This window comes from Tursiops truncatus, chromosome 9 (assembly GCF_011762595.2).
Source record: "Tursiops truncatus isolate mTurTru1 chromosome 9, mTurTru1.mat.Y, whole genome shotgun sequence".
Classification (NCBI taxonomy): domain Eukaryota; kingdom Metazoa; phylum Chordata; class Mammalia; order Artiodactyla; family Delphinidae; genus Tursiops; species Tursiops truncatus.
Genome location: NC_047042.1, coordinates 94,059,649 through 94,075,535, shown reverse-complemented (window position 1 = coordinate 94,075,535; position 15,887 = coordinate 94,059,649). Strand labels below are relative to the sequence as shown.

At 41.7% G+C, this 15,887-nt stretch overlaps 1 long non-coding RNA gene across 2 annotated transcripts in view; it reads right to left on the bottom strand.

Moving 5' to 3' along the window:
• The window catches only part of LOC109549748 (uncharacterized), a 339,321-nt gene that overhangs the window by 220,988 nt on the left and 102,446 nt on the right, over positions 1–15,887 (bottom strand). The gene's annotated exons all lie outside the window — the stretch shown is intronic.

Genomic DNA, 15,887 nt, shown 5'->3' with positions numbered 1-15,887 from the left:
GAAAGGATTTGAACGCAGGCAACTCAACTCCAGAACTGGTGTTCTTACCCGTGATGCTAGGGATGAGTAAATGAATGGATAATGCTGGGTTTAAGAGGTTGCCATAGAGACAAAGACAAAACCTGACTTTTCCCCACATTCTCTGTAGTGGAAGTTGGAGCCCTTCTCCCTCTTACAGAGAGACTGTGGCTCTGCCGCTTGTTTCTAAGTTCAGAATTAATTGCGTGTACCTGTGACACTCTCAGAGTATTCTGTATTCCAGAGCAAACTTGCTCCGAAGGATGTCTGTGCAGGTCTGGTGAATGCCATTTACCAGGGAACTGTTATAAGTGCTTTTTATTTGTTTATCCTCACAACAGTCCTATGGAATAAGTACTATGACTGTCTCCATTTTTCAGAGAAAGAAGCAGAGATACAGAGGTAGCAAGTGGTGAAACCACATTTCTGTCCCTGGAAGTTGGACTCAGGACCCACACTTTAGCCAGCACACTATATACTACCGTACACTATATTACTGGGTCTGCCACAACCTGTAGCTCTACTCGCATGGAACTATGGGTATGGCTACTGCGTCACAAATGACCACATAAAAACTACTAAAAACCAAACAGACTACTTCTAGTTACTCAAACAGGAATTATTTAACCATTAGGGTCATGCATCCAAGGCACACATCCCTCAATACCAAGACCCTGCCCTACCAAGTCTGAAAGGTTTTAAAGATCCTATGCTTCAAATAACAACTTCGTGGAGTCCTGGAGGAAGCTTGTCTTAACCTCAGGGCTTGTATCCAAGTGTCCTTTGCTCATTCTTAAGGATACCCAAACTTCCATCCTCATGTCTAAGACTGTTATTAGACAAAGGAGCCCATGCATTCTTATAGGTTACTAGATCGAATATCTGAAATACCGAAATTTCTAGCAAATTGGATAATTTTCTAAGGAAAGAAATCACCATAGGATACTTCAGGGAAGTAATAATGGCTACTTTAAAGTTTTAAAGGAAATTAAAAAGGACTATACCTCTATCTTATCTCCCCTGAGCACGAGATAGCCAGCGACTTATTAGAAGAATGGACAATTAATTTCAAAAAATTAAAGCATTAGTGGTTGGTCACACTAAATGGAACCACAACACCTCATACTTGTGGCAAATACTGTTGAAATAAAATAACAAGCACTTCTAAAGGGAATTAAAGTGATCTTCTATCTTGACTAAATCTCTGGCATTGTACATTCCCTCGTCGCCTATGTTGCTCTTTGTCTCCCCCTTATGGCCACCTAGAAAACCTTACAGCTCCTGACCATCAATTGTAACAGTGTAATTATTCCCATGGAGGCAAACTCTGTTTCTGTCTTAGTTTTAGTTTAAAAGACATATTCATGTGACTCTTCCCATGAAGAAACAGATTGGTCAATATGCTCTTCACTTTTAACATCCATGAAAAAAAACCACCCAAATCAATTTGCTTCAACTGGAATGGAAACAAATTCATCTACTCTTTAGCTCATAACGTTGTTAAAATGGATTTAGATTCTTGGCATACAAAAGAGTTACTGCCGTTATCAATTACACATATGAAGTTTTAGTTAACACTTTTTACTAAATTTATGACTTTCATAAAATAAATGATTATTAGAACAAGCCCAAGAGGCTTCCCAAAATATACCTTTGGGGCCATCCAGACCACAGAGAAATATTCTCCCAAAATAAACATTACCTTTCTCTCATTTACACTAGCTCTTGTAAGAAAGAGGTACAAAGATTAGTAGCCTTATAACTAGTGGTAGCCCATTCAAGATTTGGTTAGGCTTCTCCAGCCTAATGCTTTGGGACATGTGTAAATTAGTGACCTCCCACTGGGGAAAAGAAGTAGTAAGATGTTTACAAGTTTTTCAGGTCACAGTACAGGCTGCCTTTCCATTTGTCTCATGCCAGAGAGAAAAGGAAACTTGGCCGCTTGGTGCCTCTAAGGGCCAATTTTGGGGGGAAAAAAGCTACTCACAGAAGGACGTCAAGTGCTACAAACTACTTATTAAAAATTGAGTAATGGGGCTTCCCTGGTGGCGCAGTGGTTAAGAATCCACCTGCCAATGCAGGGGACACGGGTTCGAACCCTGGCCCGGGAAGATCCCACATGCCGTGGAGCAACTAAGCCTGTGCACCACAACTACTGAGCCTGTGCTCTACAGCCCGCGAGCCACAACTACTGAGCCCACGCGCCTAGAGCCCGTGCTCCACAACAAGAGAAGCCACCGCAATGAGAAGCCCACGCACTGCAACGAAGAGTAGCCCCTGCTCACTGCAACTAGAGAAAGTGAGCAGCAACAAAGACCGCGCGCGGCAACAAAGACCCAACGCAGCCAAAAATAAATAAATAAAATAAATAAATATATATTTTTAAAAATTGAGTAACGAAAATATCTCCAGCCACAGGACAATTAAGGCTAATAAGACCTCTGCCAAAAAAATGTCCAAGTACATTTGGAAATAAATTCATGAGGAGTTTCATCCATATCTTGGTCATTCATCACCTCATCAAAATAGGATCCATGACCAGGGAGTTCTAACACTACTCTTAAGAGCAGAGTTCTGACCTCATGGGTCTTTAGTTTTGATTCTCTGTTCTCAAACTTTTTGTCAAGAACTTTGTGGCCCTGCTTAAGACAGCACTGAAAGCAACATCTATGTCCTGCCCAAAGATCCTGAAAGGCTGCAGAATCAAATGTTTAGGTACAAAGAAAATTCCTGCACCACCTCCGATGATCTGGAACCTGGGATCAAGCGCTAGTGTGCGGGACAATTAGTATACTGGATCCAAACTAATATAGAACAAGTAAATCTGAAAAGCGCTGGTCAAATATACAGATTAAGTACAATTTTAGTCTCATATATTGATACCAACCAAATATACATAAAAATGTGTGTGTGTATATATACATGAAAAGATTCTAAGCAGAATTATGCAGTGGACATCTTAATCAGAACTCATGTTCTAGGGAGCTCTAGCTATTCCTCTAGTGGCAAGAAATTGTTTTATGAATGTGAACAGCTGGTTGCCCTTAGAAGGATCTGAGTCAATGTATTCCTTTAATTGTTACCAAAATCCTACACTCAAGTGGAAAAGGACAAAGAAGAACAGATAGTACTGAGGGAGATTCTACTCTATTTTTCTTTGTCTTTACTTGAAGCAAGACTCCTTGATGTACACAGTTCTCAGTTTAAGGCAATAGTGATTTAAATTAATTTGACTAGGCTATTATGATTTCCTAGCAAAAATACTCAAACCTCTTGGGAACCCCTCCAGAGATAATGAGACCTTGGAGTAGGGGTTGGGAGTTGGGATATAGTCTTAAGACATTTAAAGATCAAATTTAGAGGAAACATGGAAATTCTTTGAATCTGTGCTAGGGACAGACAATTTGAATGAAGAAGCAATAAGATACAACTGAGAAGCAAGTAGGACTTTCATCTTTACTTGCCATAATCCTGTTGTTATAACACAGACTTTAACAATGGGGGGAAAAGTATTTTTACGAACATTGTCATGATTTCTACACAAGTTATAATGTGCTCTAATAACTAAATTTGGAGTTTTTAGAGTCACAATAAGCAACCCAACAATATTCTTATTATTATGAAATGCATCATGCTCACAAAAAAATTGTGTAAAACATATGCACAATTCAAATAATAATTGTAGGAGGTGTGGCCAAGATGGCAGAGTAGGAAGACCCTGAGCTCACCTCCTCCCATGAGCGCACCAAAATTACACTATTTACAGAGCAACTATCAATGAGAATGACCTTAAGTATGGCAGAAAAGATTTTCCACAACTAAAGCTGTAAAGAGGAACCACAGGATGGGTAGGCGGAGTGGAAATGCAGTGCAGTCAACACCCACACCCCGGGGAGAAGACCCTTGAATGAAAGAATAATCACAACTGCAGAGGCTCTCGCAAAAGAGCCAGGGGTTCAAGCGCCACATGGAGCTTCCCAGCCCAGGGGTCCTGCACTGGGAAGATAAGCCCCAAAACAGCTGGCTTTTAGGCCTGCGGGGCCTGTGTACAGGAGAGCCAGAGAGCTGTAGGAAACAGAGACTGCTTTTAAACGGCTCATGCAAAATCTCACATGTTCAGAGATCCAGCACAGAGGTCACTAATGAGGTTGAACAGTTTCCATATATTAATTAGACATTTAGATTTTTATTTTTTGGTTTTGTTTTTGAAGTGCCCATTTAAGTCTCTCATGCATTTTTCTGTTGGATTTTCTGTGTCATGATATTTTGTGTATATAACTGTGGTCAGTTCTTTGTGTAGCTGATAACTTCTCCCACTCTGGGTTGCCCTTCTTCTTAGGGTATCTTTTGATAAACATTGTTTCTTAAGTTTATGTAGTCAAAGTTAGTAATCTTTTCCTTATGGTTAGTGCTGTCTGTATCTTAATTCATTTTTTTGTTTACCCATACTTCATGTAGATATTTTTTCTACAGTATCCTTCTAACGTTTTATAAATTTTCTTTCAATTTTAGATCTTTGAATGAGTTTTGTGTGTAGTGTGAAGTAGAAACACAATTTCAGTTTTTAAAAACATGGATTCCCAGTTATCATAGCACTGTTCATTAAAAAGCTCCCCCCCCCTCTCATCTACAGGGTCAAGTGTCTGTATATGGGTGGGCCTTCCTGGATGCTCTCTCTTCCTTTCTGTTGATTAATTTTTCTATCTCTATGACAATGCTATGCTTTTGCAATATTTTTACAAAAAATCTTGATATTTGTTCTACCTTTTTTTTCCTTCAGGAACATTCAACTATTCTTGGTTCTTTGTTGCTTTCATTTAAATTTTAGAATCAGCTCATTGCGTTTCACCGAAACAAATAAGCGAACAACTACAACAATAAACTCTGCTGGGACTTGATTCTAAGTAACTTCTTAAAAATACAGGAGGAGCTTCAACATGGCGGAAGAGTAAGACGTGGAGATCACCTTCCTCCCCACAGATACATCAGAAATACATCTACATGTGGAACAGCTCCTACAGAACACCTACTGAACGCTGGCAGAAGACCTCAGACTTCCCAAAGGGCAAGAAGCTCCCCACGTACCTGGGTAGGGCAAAAGAAAACAGAAAAAACAGAGACAAAAGAAAAAGGACAGGACCTGCACCAGTGGGAGGGAGCCGTGAAGGAGGAAAGGTTTCCACACACTAGGAAGCCCCTTCGCAGGCGGAGACTGTGGGTGGCGGAGGGGGTGCTTCGGGACCGTGGAGGAGAGAACAGCCACAGAGGTGCGGAGGGCAAAGCTGAGAGATTCCCGCACAGAGGATCGGTGCCGACCGGCACTCACCAGCCCGAGAGGCTTGTCTGCTCACACGCCGGGGCGGGCGGGGCTGGGAGCTGAGGCTCGGGCTTCGGTCGGAGCGCAGGGAGAGGACTGGGGTTGGCGGCGTGAACACAGCCTGCAGGGCATTAGTGCGCCACGGCTAGCCGGGAGGGAGTCCGAGGAAAGGTCTGGACCTGCCAGGGAGGCAAGAGACTTTGTCTTCCCTCTTTGTTTCCTGGTGAGCAAGGAGAGGGGATTAAGAGCGCTGCTTAAAGGAGCTCCGGAGACGGGCGCGAGCCGCGGCTAACAGCGCGGACCCCAGAGACGGGCATGAGACGCTAAGGCTGCTGCTGCCGCCACCAAGAAGCCTGTGTGCGAGCACAGGTCACTCTCCACACCCCCCTTCCGGGGAGCCTGTGCAGCCCACCACTGCCAGGGTCCTGGGATCCAGGGACAACTTCCCCGGGAGAATGCACGGCGCGCCTCAGGCTGGTGCAAAGTCACGCCGGCCTCTGCCGCCGCAGGCTCGCCCCACATCCGTACCCCTCCCTCCCCCCGGCCTGAGTGAGCCAGAGCCCCCGAATCAGCTGCTCCTTTAACCCCGTCCTGTCTGGGCGAAGAACAGATGCCCTCAGGCGACCTACACGCAGAGGGGGGGCCAAATCCAAAGCTGAACCCCGAGAGCTGTGCGAACAAAGAAGAGAAAGGGAAATCTCTCCCAGCAGCCTCAGGAGCAGCGGATTAAAGCTCCACAATCAACCTGATGTACCTGCATCTGTGGAATACCTGAATAGACAACGAATCATCCCAAATTGAGGAGGTGGACTTTGGGAGAAAACATGTATTTTTTTTTCCCTTTTTCTCTTTTTGTGAGTGTGTATGTGTATGCTTCTGTGTGAGATCTTGTCTGTACAGCTTTGCTTTTACCATTTGTCCTAGGGTTCTGTCCGTCCATTTTTTTTGTTTGTTTTTAATTTTTTTCTTAATTATTTTTTAATAACTTTATTTTATATATTTTACTTTATTTTATCTCCTTCCTTCCTTCCTTTCTTCCTTTCTTTCTCTCTTTCTTTCTTCTTTTCTGCCTTTTATTCTGACCCGTGTGGATGAAAGGCTCTTGGTGCTCCAGCCAGGCATCAGGACTGTGCCTCTGAGAGAAGAGAGCCAACTTCAGGACACTGGTGCACAAGAGACCTCCCAGCTCCACGTAATATCAACGGCGAAAATCTCCCAGAGATCTCCATCTCAACGCCAAGACCCAGCTTCACTCAACGACCAGCAAGTTACAGTGCTGGACACCCCATGCCAAACAACTAGCAAGACAGGAACACAACCCCATCCATTAGCAGGGAGGCTGCCTAAAATCATAATAAAGCCACAGATACCCCAAAACACACCACTGGACATGGACCTGCCCACCAGAAAGACAAGATCCAGCCTCATCCAGCAGAACACGGGCACTAGTCCCCTCCACCAGGAAGCCTACACAACCCACTGAACCAATCTTAGCCACTGCGGATAGACACCAAAAACAACAGGAACGACAAACCTGTAGCCTGCGAAAAGGAGACCCCAAACACACTAAGTTAAGCAAAATGAGAAGACAGAAAAACACACAGCAGGTGCAGGAGCAAGATAAAACCCACCAGACCTAACAAATGAAGAGGAAATAGGCAGTCTACCTGAAAAAGAATAGGAATAATGACAGTAAAGAGGATCCAAAATCTTGGAAATAGGATAGCCAAAATGCAAGAAACGTTTAACAAGGACCTAGAAGAATTGATGAGCAAACAAACAATGATGAACAACACAATAAATGAAACTAAAAATTCTCTACAAGGGATCAACAGCAGAATAACTGAGGCAGAAGAACGGAAAAGTGACCTGGAAGATAAAATAGTGGAAATAACTACAGCAGAGCAGAATAAAGAAAAAAGAATGAAAAGAACTGAGGACAGTCTCAGAGACATCTAGGACAACATTAAATGCACCAACATTCGAATTATAGGGGTTCCAGAAGAAGAGAAAAAGATAGGGACTGAGAAAATATTTGAAGAGATTATACTTGAAAACTTCCCTAATATGGGAAAGGAAATAGTTAATCAAGTGCAGGAAGCAAGAGAGTCCCATACAGGATAAATCCAAGGAGAAACACATCAAGACACATATTAATCAAACTATCAAAAATTAAATACAAATAACAAATATTAAAAGCAGCAAGGGAAAAGCAACAAATAACATACAAATGAATCTCCATAAGGTTAACAGCTGATCTTTCAGCAGAAACTCTGCAAGCCAGGACGGAGTGGCAGGACATATTTAAAGTGATGAAGGAGAAAAACCTACAGCCAAGATTACTCTACCCAGCAAGGATCTCATTCAGATTTGATGGAGAAATTAAAACCTTTACAGACAAGCAAAAGCTGAGAGAGTTCAGCACCACCAAACCAGCTTTACAACAAATGCTAAAGGAACTTCTCTAGGCAGGAAACACAAGACAAGGAAAAGACCTACAATACCAAACCCAAAACAATTAAGAAAGTGGAAATAGCAACATACATATCGATAATTACCTTAAATGTAAATGGATTAAATGCTCCAACCAAAAGACCTAGACTGGCTGAATGGATACAAAACAAGACCCATATATATGCTGTCTACAAGAGACCCACTTCAGACCTAGTGACACATACAGACTGAAAGTGAGGGGATTGAAAAAGATATTCCATGCAAATGAAAGCTGGAGTAGCAATTCTCGTATCAGACAAAATGGACTTTAAAATCATATCTTGGGTCAAAAATCAAGCCTTGGTAAATTTAATAAAATTGAAATCGTATCAAGTATCTTTTCTGACCACAACGCTATGAGACTAGATATCAACTACAGAAAAATATCTGTAAAAAATACAAGCATATGGAGGTTAAACAATACACTACTTAATAACTAAGAGACCACTGAAGAAATCAAAGAGGAAATCAAAAAATACCTAAAAACAAATGACAATGAAAACACGATGACCCAAAACCTATGGGATGCAGCAAGCAGTTTTAAGAGGGAAGTTTATAGCAATACAATCCTACCTTAAGAAACAAGAAACAGGGCTTCCCTGGTGGCGCAGTGGTTAAGAGTCCGCCTGCCGATGCAGGGGATGTGGGTTCATGCCCCCGTCAGGGAAGATCCCACATGCCGCAGAGCGGCTGGGCCCGAGAGCCATAGCCACTGAGTCTGCACGTCTGGAGCCTGTGCTCTGCAACGGGAGAGGCCACAACAGTGAGAGGCCCATGTACCACACCCATGTACCGCAAAAGAAAAATTAATTTAAAAAAAAGAAACATCTCAAATAAACAACCTAACCTTACACCCAAAGCAATTAGAGAGAGAAGAACAAAAAAACTCCAAAGTTAGCAGAAGGAAAGAAATCATAAAGATCAGATAAGAAATAAATGAAAAAGAAATGAAGGAAATGATAGCAAAGATCAATAAAACTAAAAGCTGGTTCTTTGAGAAGATAAACAAAATTGATAAACCATTAGCCAGAGTCATCAAGAAAAAAGGGGAGAAGACTCAAATCAACAGAATTAGAAACAAAAAGGAGAAGTAACAACTGACACTGCAGAAATACAAAGGATCATGAGAGATTACTACAAGCAACTATATGCCAATAAAATGGACAACCTGGAAGAAATGGACACATTCAGAAAACTACAGCCTTCCGAGACTGAACCAGGAAGAAACAGAAAATATGAACACACAAATCACAAGCACTGAAATTGAAACTGATTAAAAATCTCCCAACAAACAAAAGCCCAGGACCAGATGGCTTCACAGGTGAATTCTATCAAACATTTAGAGAAGAGCTAACACCTATCCTTCTCAAACTCTTCCAAAATATAGCAGAGGAAGGAACACTCGTAAACTCATTCTACAAGGCCACCATCACCCTGATACCAAAACCAGACAAAGATGTCACAAAAAAAGAAAACTACAGGCCAATATCACTGATGAACATAGATGCAAAAATCCTCAACAAAATACTAGCAAACAGAATCCAACAGCACATTAAATGGATCATACACCATGATCAAGTGGGGTTTATCCCAGGAATACAAGGATCCTTCAATATACGCAAATCAATCAATGTGATACACCTTATTAAGAAATTGAAGGAGAAAAACCATATGATCATCTCAATAGATGCAGAGAAAGCTTTTGACAAAATTCAACACCCATTTATGATAAAAACCCTCCAGAAAGTAGGCATAGAGGGAACTTTCCTCAACATAATAAAGGCCATATATGACAAACCCACAGCCAACATTGTCCTCAATGGTGAAAAACTGAAACCATTTCCACTAAGATCAGGAACAAGACAAGGTTTCCCACTCTCACCACTATTATTCAACGTAGTTTTGGAAGTTTTAACCACAGCAATCAGAGAAGAAAAAGAAATTAAAGGAATCCAAATTGGAAAAGAAGAAGTAAAGCTGTCACTGTTTGCAGATGACATGATACTATACATAGGGAATCCTAAAGACGCTACCAGTAAACTACTAGAGCTAATCAATGAATCTGGTAAAGTAGCAGGATACAAAATTAATGCACAGAAGTCTCTAGCATTACTGTACACTAATGATGAAAAATCTGAAAGTTAAATTAAGAAAACACTCCCATTTACCACTGCAACAAAAAGAATAAGATATCTAGGAATAACCTAGGTAAGGAGACAAAAGACCTATGTGCAGAAAATGATAAGACACTGATGAAAGAAATTAAAGATGATACAAATAGATGGAGAGATATACCATGTTCTTGGATTGGAAGAATCAACATTGTGAAAATGACTATACTACCCAAAGCAATCTACAGATTCAATGCAATCCCTATCAAACTACCAATGGCATTTTTCACAGAACTAGAACAAAAATTTTCACAATTTGTATGGAAACACAAAAGACCCCAAATAGCCAAAGCAATCTTGAGAAAGAAAAACAAAGGTAGAGGAATCAGGCTCCTGTACTTCAGACTATACTACAAAGCTACAGTAATCAAGACATTATGGTACTGGCACAAAAACAGAACTATACATCAATGGAACAGGATAGAAAGCCCAGAGATAAACCCACACACATATGGTCACCTTATCTTTGATAAAGGAGGCAAGAATATACAGTGGAGAAAAGACAGCCTCTTCAATAGGTGGTGCTGGGAAAACTGGACAGTTACATGTAAAAGAATGAAATTAGAACACTCCCTAACACCATACCCAAAACTAAACTCAAAATAGATTAAAGACCTAAATGTAAGGCCAGACACCGTCAAACTCTGAGGGAAAACATAGGCAGAACACTCTATGACATAAATCACAGCAAGATCCTTTTTGACCCACCTCATAGAGAAATGGAAATAAAAACAAAAATAAACAAATGAGACCTAATGAAACTTAAAAGCTTTTGCACAGCAAAGGAAACCATAAACAAGACCAAAAGACAACCCTCAGAATGGGAGAAAATATCTGCTAATGAAGCAACTGACAAAGGATTAATCTGCAAAACATACAAGCAACTCATGCAGCTCAATATCAAAAAAACAAACACCCAATCCAAAAATGGGCTGAAGACCTAAACAGACATTTCTCCAAAGAAGATATACAGATTGCCAACTAACACCTGAAAGAATGCTCAACATCATTAATCATTAGAGGAATGCAAATCAAAACTACAATGCGATATCATCTCACACCGGTCAGAATGGCCATCATCAAAAACTCTACAAACAATAAATGCTGGAGAGGGTGTGGAGAAAAGGGAACCCTCTTGCACTGTTGGTAGGAATGTAAATTGATACAGCCACTATGGAGAACAGTATGGAGGTTCCTTAAAAAACTAAAAACAGAACTTCCTTATGACTCAGCAATCCCACTACTGGGCACATACCCTGAGAAAACCATAATTCAAAAAGAGTCATGTACCAAAATGTTCATTGCAGCTCTATTTACAATAGCCAGGACATGGAAGCAACCTAAATGTCCATCATCAGATGAATGGATAAAGAAGATGTGGCACATATATACAATGGAATATTACTCAGCCATAAAAAGGAACGGAACTGAGTTATTTGTAGTGAGGTGGATGGACCTTACAGACTGTCATACAGAGTGAAGTAAGTCAGAAAGAGAAAAACAAATACTGTATGCTAACGCATATATATGGAATCTAGAAAAGAAAAAGAAAAAAAAAATGGTCAGATGAACCTAGGGGCAAGACGGGAATAAAGATGCAGACCTACTAGAGAATGGACTTGAGGATACGGGGAGGGGGAAGGGTAAGCTGGGACAAAGTGAGAGTGGCATGGACATATATACACTACCAAACGTAAAATAAATAGCTAGTGGGAAGCAGCCGCATAGCACAGGGAGATCAGCTTGGTGCTTTGTGACCACCTAGCGGGGTGTGATAGGGAGGGTTGGGAGGGTGGGAAATGCAAGAGGGAAGAGATATGGGGACATATGTATATGTATAACTGATTCACTTTGTTATAAAGCAGAAACTAACACACCACTGTAAAACTATTATACTCCAATAAAGATGTTTTAAAAAATAAACCCTGGAGTAAAGGTAGGTATTTAGAGAAAAATGAGGAAGTCTGATTGCCGTCCTCAGGCTCTCAAAATGATTCCATAAAATGGATTAAGACTAAATTAGAGAAGGGAGAAATTATAGTGTTTTCCTTCATAGTCCCAAATGCAGACACAGGACATCACGGCACTGAAACACATCACCCACATAGCAATTCACGGGAATAGTCACCCATGCAAAAATGGAAAAAAAAAAAAAAAAAAGGAATGATGACACTAATAGTCACATTACATGTACGTATACCCCTGGGGTCAAGTAGGGATGAAAATGAAGAAGTCCAAGAAACTGGGAAGGAGACCGGCTAGATTACAAATAAGCTTGGACAAGAGGGTAAAGTCGGATGCTTTTCTGATTAATCTGGGACTACTTAAAATGTTCTGGGCTTCCTGGGATGGTGGGAGAGATATAATCTACAAAGAACATCGTTCATCACCTCAGTTCTTCTTCCTCATTGCTTCCTTCAGGTTGGGTGCAGTCTGGATACCGCATCATGTGCCACGTGCAGTCAGTGCCTGTGTTCCTTGATGAGACGATCATAAGATCCAAAGGCACTGGGGTCTCTTCCACGAGATGGGCCGCAACTTGAAGCATTCTGGATGGATTATCCATCCTCATATCAGTGAGGCCCTGTGCAACCTCTGGTCAGTCTATGTGAGAGCGACAGTGCTGGACATCCCTGGGAATCAGGCCCACTCTCGTCTGAGTCCTCAAAATCGGGAGCAGAGGATCAAAATGCACATGGACAAGGGAACCCCCCTGACTGGCTCTGGAAACATATCTTCAGGTACAGAGCAGAAATGGAGGGAAACGGGGACCACACTGCAAGTCCTTCAACACCGCCACCAGCCATGGGCGCTCCGCCTCCCCTGGACATGGGAGACGGCTGCATGGTGGTGTCTCTCTGTGGCTCAGGTTTCACATGTCTAAAATGGATAATGACGTGTGTCCTACTCCTCCCCTCCACCTCAGAACTTTGTGGAAATAAATGAAAGTGGGTAGAATCACTGTGAAAAGTATAGCACGATAACACAGTTCTGGCCATGAAAACTGAGGCAGACTCGCAGCTTTGCCAAATACAAAATTGAGTGGTTTCTCCTGAGTTACCTTTATAGTTCAGAAGACAAGAACATCACCTCACTACAACAATGCATTACGAGGACACAGGCTGGGGAAAGTGACCTGGTAGCAAGTTTCTCAAAATGGTATCTTCTTACTCAAACCCCAAGTGTGGATAAGCCCTAGTTCCATTATAAAAGAAGTAACATGTGTAGTGTTTTTCAGCTTTTCAAAGCCTTCCCTTCCATTTCCCCCATCTAATCCTTGCCAGCCTCGTGAAACACATTAAGGACGTATTATCACAATCCTCATTTGGCAAGTGCAGAAGCTGAAGGTTAAAGGGCATAAGCAGTCTGTCATCGACCTTAAAACTGAGAGAAAGGGGAAGACCTAGAACTCAGGTGTGGTGTTCTGACTCCAGACCCCCGCGCCTTTGGCACTACCGCACGCCGTCTGGATGTTCACGATTCCAAAGATTCCGAGATTACTTCAGGCCGCACAATAAATTTGGACTGTTCCGTTTTCCTTAGCAATAACTAATCTGTCTGAGCACATGCATGAAAGAGTCAGTGTCCCAGAAGCTTGACCTACAAGTTCAATTCAAAGCCCTTGGGGGCAGACTCCCTTCACTGCTCTCTACCTGGACTTCCATAGCTCTGGGGCTGGATTCAGGCCAGGCGGCCACCTCCCTGACCCCTCACCTTCCATTCCCACCACATGGTCAAAATTCAAGTCCCGGGCGTCTGTCATCCAAGCTATTCCAATAGCCTCTTCACTAGTCTCCCTGCTTCTATCCATGACCCCAACTGACCTGTCTTCTAAAGGTGCTGACAAAAAAAACATACATTTCAGCTGATAAAACTTCAGTAACTCCCTGGTGCCTCCAGCAGAATGCCACACTCTTAGTAACGGGCTCTGCCTTCTGCTCCTGCCCCGAGATCCAGATTCTTGCCTTCTTACTCATTCGCCAGCAAATCCAAACTGTTTACGGTTTTCAGAACACACTGCCACGGTCCATGTTTCTGTACATTTGCAAATATTGCTCTTTCTCACCAAAATAGTTTTGCCTTCTTTATATACCAAGAAAACTGTCCGTCTTTCAAAATCAGACCATTGTCACCTTCTCCAAGAAGCCTTCCCTGAATATGTTCCTTTGAGATATTAGTTACTTGCTCCCCCATGTTACAATTGTGTTGAAATGACCCCAGGTTGTCAGTTATTTAATTCAATTCAATTAATTAAAATTTAATGTAACTTAATAAGTTGATTATAATTAGTATTAGATATCTCCTAATGGCTCAGTCTGTGATCTCAGCTGAGCAATAATGAAAGAATGATAGTGGTGTTGGCTGAGACATTCTACTTTAACTTGTCTTCAAGGCAGTGCTTCTCCAGGGTCATAGATTCCTAAATGATGGACCAGGATTGTGTCCTTTCTAGCTCTCAAGTTCTATAATCCCAACTATCCTTTTCAGAGGGCCTTCCAGGAACTGACTCTGAGTACACATCTCTCCCTATGTCTGAGTTCATCCTAGCTCTACCCACACAAAAAAATGCATTCTTTTTACACATCTGCCTGTCTCCATAAGACAATGTGGCAGACTTACTACGAGTCGAGTCTTCAACAAAGAACAAAAATATCTTTACATCTGGGTGGTGTCTGTGTTTTCAAGTGGAAGGATTCCACTTTTCAGCTCCACAAGATGATCCTCATCTATGTCAGATTAAAATCTTTATCTACCACTAAGCTTAGGAGAAAAATACTAAAAGTAACTACCATTTATTAGAGACCAAGTAAAGTGCAAGCACAGACTCCATCTCTGAGACTGGAGTGAGGCAGAATAAGATACGACACCAGTCACTGGAATGAGCATATGAGAGAATGGAGAAGGAGAGAGCCACTGTTGAGAATTAAATCAGTGTTAAAAGATAGCTTACAACTAAGCATTACCATGTAATTTTATGTGAGTATGTGTCGGGGGGGGCGTGGCTTTTGTAGACCAGACATCTCATTCTGCCCCTTCCTTCTCTTCCCAGCTCCAGGAGGCCTTTGGGTGGGAGGCATTTGTCCAGCTCTTTCCTGAGTACCAGACAACACTGGCAAGATGAATCTGTGGTGAAGAAGTTCTCTGAAAAGGTGCAGAAGAATCTGGCTCCTTCCTTTGAGGCCTGAGGCTGGCCTGTCCAGAAGGAAGTGGCTGATAGCCTGCCCTGTCTGCCTGAGTGGCAAGAAAATCCCATGAAATCATATGCACACTACAGAAAGGAGTGAAGAATTGTAGAAATGTTCACTTTAAAACAGATCATTGGATATAACAGATCTAATCCTCACATAATCAACCCAAATTTCAGCTTTATTTTTTTTCTCAGTCTTGTTCAGAATATCCTAATTCATTTGCAACATAGAGATTAAATTAGACAGTGATTTTTCAAAATTAGTAATTTGCATAACTCAACCATGTTTTCTCTAGTTTTATTTTTTAATCTTAAGAGATTTCTTTCTTGATTTGTTTAGTGTTTTACATTTGCTTTATTGGGTGACAGGAACTGCTCAGACCCAAAGACTTAACCCCAGGAATGTCTTTCCTTGGATCCCTTTAGAGCACCTTTCTCTTTATCCTAAAATTATTTCATACGTTTCACAAATATCTTTTGTCTGCATGGTTTGAACACAGTAGTTGGTCAACAGATACTTGATGAAAATGAATAATAGGGGCTTTCCCGGTGGCGCAGTGGTTGAGAGTCCACCTGCCAATGCAGGGGACATGGGTTCGAGCCCTGGTCCAGGAGGATCCCACATGCCGTGGAGCAACTAAGCCCGTGCGCCACAACTACTGAGCCTGCGCTCTAGAGCCCGTGAGCCACAACTACTGAA